Source organism: Myotis nattereri (assembly GCF_964212035.1).
Source record: "Myotis nattereri genome assembly, chromosome: Y".
Classification (NCBI taxonomy): Eukaryota; Metazoa; Chordata; class Mammalia; order Chiroptera; family Vespertilionidae; genus Myotis; species Myotis nattereri.
The window spans coordinates 2,502,771-2,513,655 of record NC_138094.1 but is presented as its reverse complement, the minus strand read 5'-3'; the positions used below and the strand labels follow the sequence as shown (position 1 = coordinate 2,513,655).

The 10,885-nt window shown below is 46.7% G+C and overlaps 1 pseudogene across 1 annotated transcript; it reads left to right on the top strand.

Moving 5' to 3' along the window:
- The first annotated feature begins 5,757 nt into the window (after positions 1–5,757).
- On the top strand, positions 5,758–6,185 carry LOC308512292 (large ribosomal subunit protein eL21-like; annotated as a pseudogene). Its single transcript has one exon. The product of its transcript is annotated as a large ribosomal subunit protein eL21-like (transcript).
- The last annotated feature ends 4,700 nt before the right edge of the window (positions 6,186–10,885 follow it).

The following is a 10,885-nucleotide window of genomic DNA, read 5'->3' as shown; positions in this document are numbered from 1 at the left end:
CCCAAGTGGCACTTACAAAGCCCATCAAAAAAAGCACTACTGCCCAGCCGGCGTGGCTCAGTGATTGAGCATCATCCCATGCACCCAGAGGTCATGGTTCGATTCCCGGTCAGGGCACATGCCTGGGTTGTGGGCTCGATCCCCAGTAGGGGGCGTGCAGGAGGCAGCCGATCAATGTTTCTCTCTCAATGTTTCTATCTCGCCCCCTCCCTTCCTCTTTCTCTAACATCAATAAAAATATTTTTGTTAAAAGAAGAAGAAAAAAAGGAAGGCACTCCCCCAGAGGCCGTGTGTGGGTAAGCATTTTCTCCAGGGGACACCTCGGACCCCACTCGTGGCCGGCCCCTGGCTGGGCTCCGGACACCGGCTGTATGCAGCGCCAGGGGATGCTGTCCAGCCTCTTTTCTTTCTGAAGCAAAAGAGAGCTTTTGCAGCAGCGGCAGGTCCCCTGTGGCCTTGAACGGAAGTGAAAAGGAAAACAAACTGGAAACCACAGGTCCAATCAGTGGGTGGTGTTTGTTTTCTTGCCTGACCCAGTTTTGACTGGAGACACTGCCCATTAGGTTGACGGGAGGACTCCGCAGCTGGGATGGGGCGAAGAGGAACAGCCCCTTCCACGGTGACCCACAGCATCACGTCCCCATCGTGTTGCTTAGAAAGGAATTTAAACGTTCATGCCAGCGGATGGCTTCGCTGGGGTTGCCCCTCTAAACAAGTATGCCAACATAAATAATAATTTGGGTTTAAAGCCCATCAAGAAACTGAAGACAGCCCTAGCCTGTTTGGCTCAGTGGGTAGAGCGTTGGCCTACGGGACTGAAGGGTCCCAGGTTGGATTCCGGTCAAGGGCACATGCCCGGGTTGTGGGCTCGATCCCCAGTAGGGGGCGTGCAGGAGGCAGCCAATCCATGATTCTCTCTCTTCACTGATGTTTCTATCTCTCTCCCTCTCCCTTCCTCTCTAAAATAAAAATATATGTAGATATATTTAAAATATTGGCTTACAAGATGGAACGTGCATGGTGCTAAATTTTGTTTTGTGTACACGCACACACACACACACACACACACACACACACACACACACGATACTCCGCAAAACAAGCCTCTGTTTGGAGTGGGTTATATCTACATATGTGAGTATGTGCTCTTCCATATTTTGCAGGTTTTCTCCTGTGAACTTGGACCGCTTCCCCATTCATTAAAATCTAATTAAAACCTGGCACTGTTTTTGGAAATAAGCAGCACGGGCGCGAGGCAGCTCTCCCAAGCAGGAAATGAGGCGCAGGACCGGCAGACAGGAGCGGGTCTAGTGGTAGAAAATATCGCCGCTCTCCAAGGAACGAAAGACAGCCCTAGGGTGCAACAGGCAGAGAGGGGCCTTCCTGTGCCAGCTGCCCCTTCCGGGTTCATTCATGGCTTCACCCGAAAACCAGGCCCACATCCACGGAGGATGCGGACCAGACAGAAGACACGGCCAGTCCTGGAGTTACATCCCACACCACCGGGCGTCTCCCAGGTGGCTACTGGGTCCACCCAAACCATACTCACACCCTATTCACACGTCCTCCTGCCTGCCCAGGAGAGAAAGACAGCAACATCGATCAGTTGCCTCCTGCACACCCTCTACTGGGGATCCAGCCCGGAACCCGGGCATGTGCCCTGATCCAACGGTGAACTCCTGGTCCATGGGTCTATGTTCAATCCACTGAGCTACACCAGCCGGGCTCAGCTTAATTTTAATTCAGTGTTGACAGGAGATTGATTTTAGAAGCTGCCAGCTATCCCGGGAAGACTCAGAAAAGTTGGTAAGAGCCCATCCAGTATCTGAAATTCTTGCAAGGCAGTAAAACGCCAGTTCAGCACATAGAATGGTGATCCAGCCCTGATGACTTAATCATGTTCTATCTACACTACCTTCAAGTTCAGCGAGGAGAAAGACCTGCATCTTTCTCCCCCCGTGTCTCTCCCCCCGCTCCCCCCATCACTGTAAACAGAAGGCATTCCGTTTTGGCAAAACGCAGTTCCGTTTCGCAAGCAGATTTCAGGTGAAAAGACAGATCCAGAGGCAGGTCCCCGCTTACCTTCACGGTGACTTCATGTGCGCCCCTCCGCACTGGTGGGCCCCCCAGCATCCGAGCATAGAAACCGCAACGCGTCTGCCTGGGGAGACATGGAGAGATTTGTAAAAACAAAACACCTTACAAATCTGTGGGACGTATCCGCCTCCCCATCCCCCTGTTTTCTCCTTCAAATTGATGTCGGTGGTTTTCTTTTTCATCCCAACCCAAACGTAACCCAGTCTACTGTTCCATCATCTCCGTGTCCAACGTGAGCACAGACTAGGTAGTTGTATTAGCCAAGTGAAAAAGAAGTGAAAATGGCCAGTCAGCCCGTGGTGTGGTTGAGCCAGTGGTTGAGCGTTGACCTATGAACCAGGAGGTCACGGTTCGATTCCCAGTCAGGGCACAGGCCTGGGTTGCGGACTCGATCCCCAGTGGGGGGCGTGCAGGAGGCAGCCGATCCATAATTTCCTCTCATCACTGATCTTTCCTTCCCTTTCCCTCTCCCCCTCTCTTCCTCTCTCTGGAACCAATAAAAACATATCTTTTAAATGGCCTGTCAAGTTATTATGCTACTTGTAGAAAGTGTGAATGCTAAAATTCTCAAAGTAGGTCAAATTAATTTTAGCTCAGACAGGGCTATCATTTAATGATAAATGAATGCTGCTCTGAAATACCTCTAAGCACTGAGCCACATGCCACCGGTAATGGGAACCATACACACCCTCCAAGGGAGAAAGCACGCTTTGGAGAAACTTCAGACACGGCTCAGGCGGCGATAATAACAGTGCTGACAGGCATGCCTGTGTGTACATGTCCACCTCACACACACTACATGCTTGGAAAAACACAGAAACCACATCCCAATCTTTTTTTTTTTTAATATGTTTTTATTGATTTCACAGAGAGGAAGGGAGAAGGAAAGACAGATAGAAACATCAATGATGAGAGAGAATCATCGATCGGCTGCCTCCTGCATGCCCCCTACTAGGGACTGAGTCCACAACCCGGCATGTGCCCTGACTGGGAATCGAACCGCGATCTCCTGGTTCGTAGGTCAATGCTCACCACTGAGCCACACTGCTTAGGGCCACATTTGAATCCCCCCTAAGGCTTCCCTAAAAACATAGCAAACAAAAGGCACTAGCACGCCTCAACTTTCCATTCCTGGGCCACACATTTCCGTTCCCCGGGGCTTCCGCTCGCTCGCACTGATTTCTGAAGCCAGGCTTATGTCTCATAATGATAACCCTTCTTGTCACACGTGCTTTTACTCTTCAATCAATATGCACACTGAACAGTGAACCAGCGTGTCTTCAGCGCCCTGTCCCTTCTTCCTTCTAAAACGTCTTTGGTTGTCCCCTAGCTGGTTTGGCTCAGTGGATAGTGTCAGCCTGTGGACTGAAGGGTCCCAGGTTTGATTCCAGTCAGGGCACATGCCCAGGTTGTGGCTCAATCCCCTGTAGGGGGAGTGAAGGAGGCAGCTGATCAATGATTCTCTCTCCTGGATGTTTTTCTCCCTCTCTAAAAATCAAACTTTTAAAAATCTTAATAAACATCCTCTAAAAAAAAAAAGGATATCTATCTATCTATCTATCTATCTATCTATCTATCTATCTATCTATAAGCCAAGTGACCGGAACAACCAGAATGACCAGAACGGGAACAACCAGTTGCTATGACGCTCACTGCGGCAGGCCAACTGGCCCGATGGGGGTGGGGCTGGCCGGCCAACCTCCCGGGCCCCTCCCCCTGGCCAGCCAGTTCCCATCGGCCCCAGTCGGGGCAGGCTGGCCAGACCCCACCAGTGCACGAATTTGTGCACCGGGCCTCTAGTAGAAGATAAAAGAAACAACCAGGGTGATTTTTTTAAAAAAGCTACCACTGAAATAAACACCAATGATATTTAAACATTTGTCAACAACTTTTAGACTAGGAATCAAAGGGCGCCGGAGAGAAGCAGGCACAAGGGAACACGGATTTTGCTTATAAAACTAAAACACAGTTCATTATGGGAAAAATTCTGTAGAAGAGATGGAACGGGACATACTCCTTACAGAAACCTGCAGCAGAAAGCAAATGACTGTGTTCAGGACTGAACTGGACTGTACATGACCGTGGCGGGGGGGGGGGGGGGGTAAACAGCCTTATGGTGAAATTGCTAACTACCCTAAAGTGTCCAAATATGAGCAGATGTCACACAATAAACCCCAAACTGCTTGAAAAGGAAGGCATAGTACTTCAGTAAGTGATTAATATATAAACAGCTCTTATTCCAAGCTGTTCACACACACACAAAAAAGCTTTAGAATCAAATTATTCTTCTCTGGTCCAAAAACAGATGGCAACTCACACATTAGAGTCTTGGAATTGAGGATTATCTTTCATATATGTTGTTCAACTCATTAAGTGTAATTAACATCATCTATGTTCTATAAACGCCAAAAACAGTGGGAAATGGGACTTGGGTTAATAACATTCGCCTGGTTATACAACACAGCAAAATTAATTAGTTCATGGCTAGAAATAATAAATTAAAATGAAAAAGCCAACCTTCCAATCTGTCATTACTGACTTCCCCATCATTAGTACCCAAATGGAATCACTATCGATAAACAGCGCTGGCCAAAAGTTTATGTATTGCTACATATTTGTGTGAAATGCAAATCACTTTAACAAACACAGTATATTCTTTTGTTTGTTAATCCTCACCTGAGAATATTTTTCTCCATTGACTTTTTTTTTTTTTTTTTTGGCATTTTAACTAAGATGATAGTCTATCTTGTCCAATTTATATATTTATTTTATTTTTTAAATCTTTATTGTTGAAAGTATCACATAGGCCCAATGAGCACTTTTGTAGACACTGGGAGCTTGAAATCTAAAGACAATAGAACTTCAATGAAGGGAATGCAAGTGTGCCAACAACATAAAAATAAATGCTCCTTTTAACACCGTGGGGGTGCCAACAGGTAGGGCAGTTCCAGCTGAGCCTGTCTCCAAAGGGAATTAGAATTGGGCCCTCATCCCCTTTCTCTTTTCCTTGATCACAGCGGATCGAGGAAGTGGGTGCTGAGAGGTGAGGGTCCTAGTGCACTGACTGTGTCCTCCTATCTCATCACATCTTCCAAAAATGTGTACCTGACCCTAGCCGGATAGAGCATCAGCCGTTGGACTAAAGGCTCACAGGTTCGATTCCTGTCAAGGACATGTACCTCAGTTGCAGGTGTGAGCCCCAGCCCCAGTTGGTCAGGGCGCGTATGGGAGGCAACCAATCAATGTGTTTCTTTCACATCGATGTTTCTCTCTGTGTGTCTCTCCTCCTCCCTTCCACTCTCTCTAAAATTCAATGCAGCCCCAGCCGGTTTGGCTCAATGGATAGAGCGTAGGCCTGTGGACTGAAGGGTCCCGGGTTCAATTCCGGTCAAGGGCACATGCCCGGGTTGCAGGCTCAATCCCCAGTAGGAGTGTGCAGGAGGCAGCCCATCAATGATTCTCTCTCATCATTGATGCTTCTCTCTCTCTCTCTCTCTCTCTCTCTCTCTCCTTCTTCCTTCCTCTCTGAAATCAATAAAAATATGAAATAAAAATAAAGTCAGTGCAAATATATCCTCAAGTGAGGATTAACAAAAAAATAAAAATGTGTGCGCGGGCTTTTTCTCGGCCGGAACCGCCATCTTCCAGTAACTCGCCAAAATGACTAACACAAAGGGAAAGAGGGGAGGCACCCGCTGTATGTTCTCCAGGCCTTTTAGCAAACATGGAGTTGTTCCTTTGGCCACATACATGCGAATCTACAAGAAAGGCGATATTGTGGACATCAACTGGAAGTCTACAATGTCACCCAACATGCAGTGGGCATTGTTGTGAACAAGCAAGTTAAGGGCAAGATTCTTGCCAAGAGAATTAATGTACATATTGAGCATATTAAGCTCTCTAAGAGCCGAGACAGCTTCCTGAAACGTGTGAAGGAACATGATCAGAAAAAGAAGGAAGCCAAAGAGAAAGGTCCCTGGGGTCACCTGAAGCGTCAGCCTGCTCCACCCAGAGAAGCTCACTTTGTGAGAACCAATGGAAAAGAGCCTGAGCTGCTGGAACCCATTCCCTATGAATTCATGACATGATAAGTGGGGAAAAAGAAAAAAGGCTTCTGTGCTGATAAAAAAAAAAATGTGTGCGCGGTACGATTTGTTGAATGTACTCTCTGAGACTGCTGAACAAGATCAGGGACATGGGCAGGGAGGTGAACAGATGTGAATATACTTGTCTGACTTGTTATGCATATATGCGTGCCAGGTTGCATGAGGTCAGAGAGGTGGGCAACCTTGTTCTCAAAGGCTCAGAGAGTAAATGCCTGCGGCTCTGTGGGCACGTAAGTCCCTGTTACAACCACTCCATTCGACCTTTGCAGAGAGAAACGGTCGTGAACAATACATAAATCAATGGGCACATCTGTATTCCAAAGAAACATTCCATAACGTTTCACAGAATTCTCAAGTATCCTGACATGATTTTTCTTTTCCTTGTTTTTAACCACTTATAAATGAAAAGAAAAAAACCAAACACACACACACACACACACACACACACCATCCTTAGCTTGTAAACTTTACAAAAGTAGGCATTGGGCTGGTTGTGGCCTGCGGGCCACAGTCTGCTAACGCTTGTGTCACAGAACTTGGAGTGAGGGTCAGATTCCATTTCTATTACATCCCACAGAGATTACTCAAAAACGAGCCTGCAGCCCAGCTAAAGTGGCTCAGCACTTAAGCATCGACCTATGAACCAAGCGGTCAGGGTTCAATTCCGGTCAAGGGCACATGTCTGGGTTGTGGGCTCGATCCCTTGTGTGGGCTGCACAGGATGGTTCGCTCTCATCATTGATGTTTCTATATTTCTCTCCCTCTCCCTTCCTCTCTGAAATCAATAAAGATGTATTTGGAAAAAATATATATAACCCAGACACCAAAGGACCAACATGTATGATCCCAGTTATGGGAAGTACCCAGAATCCTTCAATTCAGAGGCAGAAAGTAGCATGGTGGGTGCCAGCGGCTGGAAAAAGGGAGACAAAGAAGAGAGTTATTATTTCCTGGGGACAGAGTTTTCATTTGGGAAGATAAATGGGGAATATACTGAATGACACTGAACTGTCTGCTTAAAGATGGTTAAGAATGGTACATTTCACTTTCTGTATATTTTACCGTAATAAGAAAACAAACCTTCCATAAAATGCACTTTTCCCAAAGACCCTGCTATTGGTTAAAGGAAAACTCAGCAAGACTAAACTGGTTGTAACAGTTCAAACAGGGGAGGGTGGGTGGGTGAGAAGAGATCAACCAAAGACCTTGTATGCATATATGCATAACCTATGTATGCAGACAGTGGGGTAGTGAGGGCCTGGGGTGGGTTGGAGGGGACCAATGGGGGGAAAAAAGAGGGCATATGTAATACTTTCAACAATAAAGACTTTAAAAATCCTATATAATTAAAGCTTAATATGCTAAGTGTCCAGTCGTCCAGTCCTCCATTCAACCAATCAAAGCGTAATATACTAATGATATGCTAAGGCTGCTCAACTGCTCACTATGACGTGCACTGACCACCAGGGGGCAGACAGTCAACTGGTCAACCAGTCACTATGACGTGCACTGACCACCAGGGGGCAGATGCTCCAACCGGTAGGTTAGCTTGCTGCTGTGGTCTGGCCAATCAGAGACTGAGTGAGATGGGCTGGACATGCCCCAGAGCCCTCCCGCGGTCCCTCCCCAGCCCTGATCGTGCACCCGTGGGGTCCCTCAGCTTGGCCTGCACCCTCTCGCAATCCAGGACCCCTCAGGTGATGTTGGAGAGCCAGTTTCAGCCCAATCCCACAGGCCAGGCTGAGGAACCCCACTGGTGCATGAATTTGTGCACCGGGCCTCTAGTAATAATATCCCCCCGCCCCCCCCCCCAAAAAAAACAACAAAACAAAAAATCACAGTTCAAATGAGCATCGGCCAATACATCCTGCAGTGAGCAAGTCAAGGAGAAATACTCGCTTTCTCCCTAAGTCAGTTCTGACCTATATCTGTGGGACACAGGATGTTTCCAGCTGTCTTCTCATTCATGGAAGATACTGTGAGGTCCTTTCTCAGCATGGCCTTCCCCAAACACAATCTCAGAATCCACCCTCGCCAGTTTGTGTTCAGTTCCGGTCAAGGGCATGTACCTCAGTTACAGCTCCTCCCCAGCCTGGGCCCTGGTCAGGGCGCATGCAGAAGGCACCCAATCAATGTGTTTCTCTCACATCGATGTTTCTATCTTTCCCTGTCTCTTCTACTCTCTCTAAAAATCAATGGAAAAATATCCTCGGGTGAGGATTAAAAAAAAAGAACCTCAGAATCGTGGTCGCTTCTGGAACCTCTGAATGGGAGTCAGAACTAGACACCCCCAGGCCAGCTCCCGACCTTGGAGAGGGCGGCTATGTGGTAGCAGAATGACACATTTTGATTCATTAAATTCACATTCATCTCTGTGGTTGGGAAACGGGACAGATGTTCTCGTGAAATCACAGTTCATCAGAAGAGTCATTCAAAAAATGAACGCATTATGCTGTTACACGATGTTCAGGCCTGGCCTTGTGGTCGTCAGCAGAAACCCGAGAAGCCAGGAAAAATAGCAGGTATGCAGATCCGCCCGCTCCAGCCTGAGTCGCTGCTCCCCACCTCAGAGGAACGCCTCCAAGTCAGAAAAAAAGGAAACTGACACTGAAGCATAGTATCAGTGGAAGCTGTTTACTTTAGAAAAAGGTAGGAGGGTCCCGGCCGCAGTGGCCCAATGGTTAGGCGTCAACCTATGAACCAGAGGTCATGGTTCAATTCCTGGTCAGGGCACATGCTTAGGTTTCAAATTCAATCCTTAGTCAGGGAGCGTGTGGGAGGCAGCCAATTGATGGCTCTCTCTCTCTCTCTCTCTCTCTCTCTCTCTCTCTCTCCTCCCTCTATAAAATTATTTGTTTTAAAAAATGGTGGTGGCCCAGCCTGCATGGCTCTCAGTGGTTGAGCGTCGACCTATGAACCAGGAGGTGACAGTTTGATCCACAGTAGTGGGTGTGCAGGAGGCAGCCAGTCGATGATTCTCTCTCATCACTGATGTTTCTCTCTCTCTCCCTCTCACTTCCTCTCTGAAATCAATAAAACTGAATTTTAAAGATTAAATAAAATCAATAAAAACATATCCTTGAGTGAGAATATAAATATAAATATAAACATAAACATAAATATAAATATAAACATAAATACAAATATCTGTGGGTTAGCTGAATGTTGCGTTTTGGCACCAACGAAAAGCCTGTCACTTAAGGTGCTCCTTCTTCCTTTGTGAGGTGAGAACTCTGATAAAGATATATGCTGTCCAACAAAAACATAAGGGAAGTTTCTAAATAACTTAAAAACACAGAGAACAGTCTGGCTCGCGTGGCTCAAAGGTTGAGCGCGACCTATGAGCCAGGAAGTCATGGTTCGATTCCCAGTAAGGGCACATGCCTGAGTTGCAGGCTTGATCCCCAGGTGGGGCGTGCAGGGGGCGGCTGATCAATGATTCTCTCTCATCACTGAAATCAATAAAAATATATTAAAAACAAAAAAAGAGACCAGTGAAGTGCATTTTCATAATATATTTAAATTTAACCCAAGAGATCCGCAATAGCATCCTTTCCACATGTACCCCATAGAAAAAGTTACTGAAACCTTCTACATTCCTTTTTCCTACAAATCTTCAAAAATCAAGGTATGTCCTACTAATGGCACAGCTCAACCTGAAAAGTGAATTTCCACTGAAAATAACTGACAGCCACTGAGGTTCAGGAAATGCACAGTTGAAAACATAGACTCACACACCCATGTGGTTCCCAGCAGGCTTAAAAAGTTTTCCGAAGACTTGAGTCATGGAAGGACATTTTAATTTAATCAATGGAAAGGAAATAAAATTTCAGAGAGTGTCCCTCAGTGACACTAGTCATATTTTGGGTCATCCACAGCTCCATGTGGTTGGTGGCCACCTGAGCAGAAAGCCCAGGTTGCCGTGGTTACTAAGAAGCCTGCAGTGCCTGAAATCCTTGCATCATATCTGCAGAATGCAGGCATATGAGGACCTTCTAGGCTACATAATTCTGTGTTCATTGGTTCACATGCAAATTCTTTAATCATACACCCACACTTTCTCTTGACCAATTTCAAACAGATAAACAACTATAAACTGCCCGAGTCAAAAATTACCCTTTCCTAAAAAGAAGATAACGCTCTACTTGAATATTCTTGATCAAATCATGAATCAATTTTCCTAACTCAAGATAGACCCTGGGGCTGGGTGTCTCAGCCCACAAGAAGAAGGGTTTTCCCACAGCAAGGTGACTCACTTCAACAACCAGCTGTGTTTCCCACGCAGGAAAATGTGCTTCCTCATAGGATGGTGTATTTCCCCCATAGGAAGGTGCGTTTCCACCACAGGGAGGTGCTTTAACTAGACAAGGAAGTGGGTTTCCCCACAGAAAGGTGCATTCCCGTACAGGAAGGTGCCCTTCCCGCATAGGAAGGTGCATTCCCCACAAGAAGGTGCGTTTCCCCCACAGGAAGACATCTTTCCCCAAAGGAAAGTGCATTTCCTCCACAGAAAGAAGGATTCCCACTTAGGAAGGTGCATTTCCAGCACAGGAAGATGTGTTCCCACAATGATGGTGCCTTGCCCCAACAAGAAGGTGTGTTTCCACCATAGGAATAAGGGTTCCCCCTCAAGAAAGTGCGTTTCCCCCATAGGAAGAAGGGTTCTCACAAAGGAAGATGCA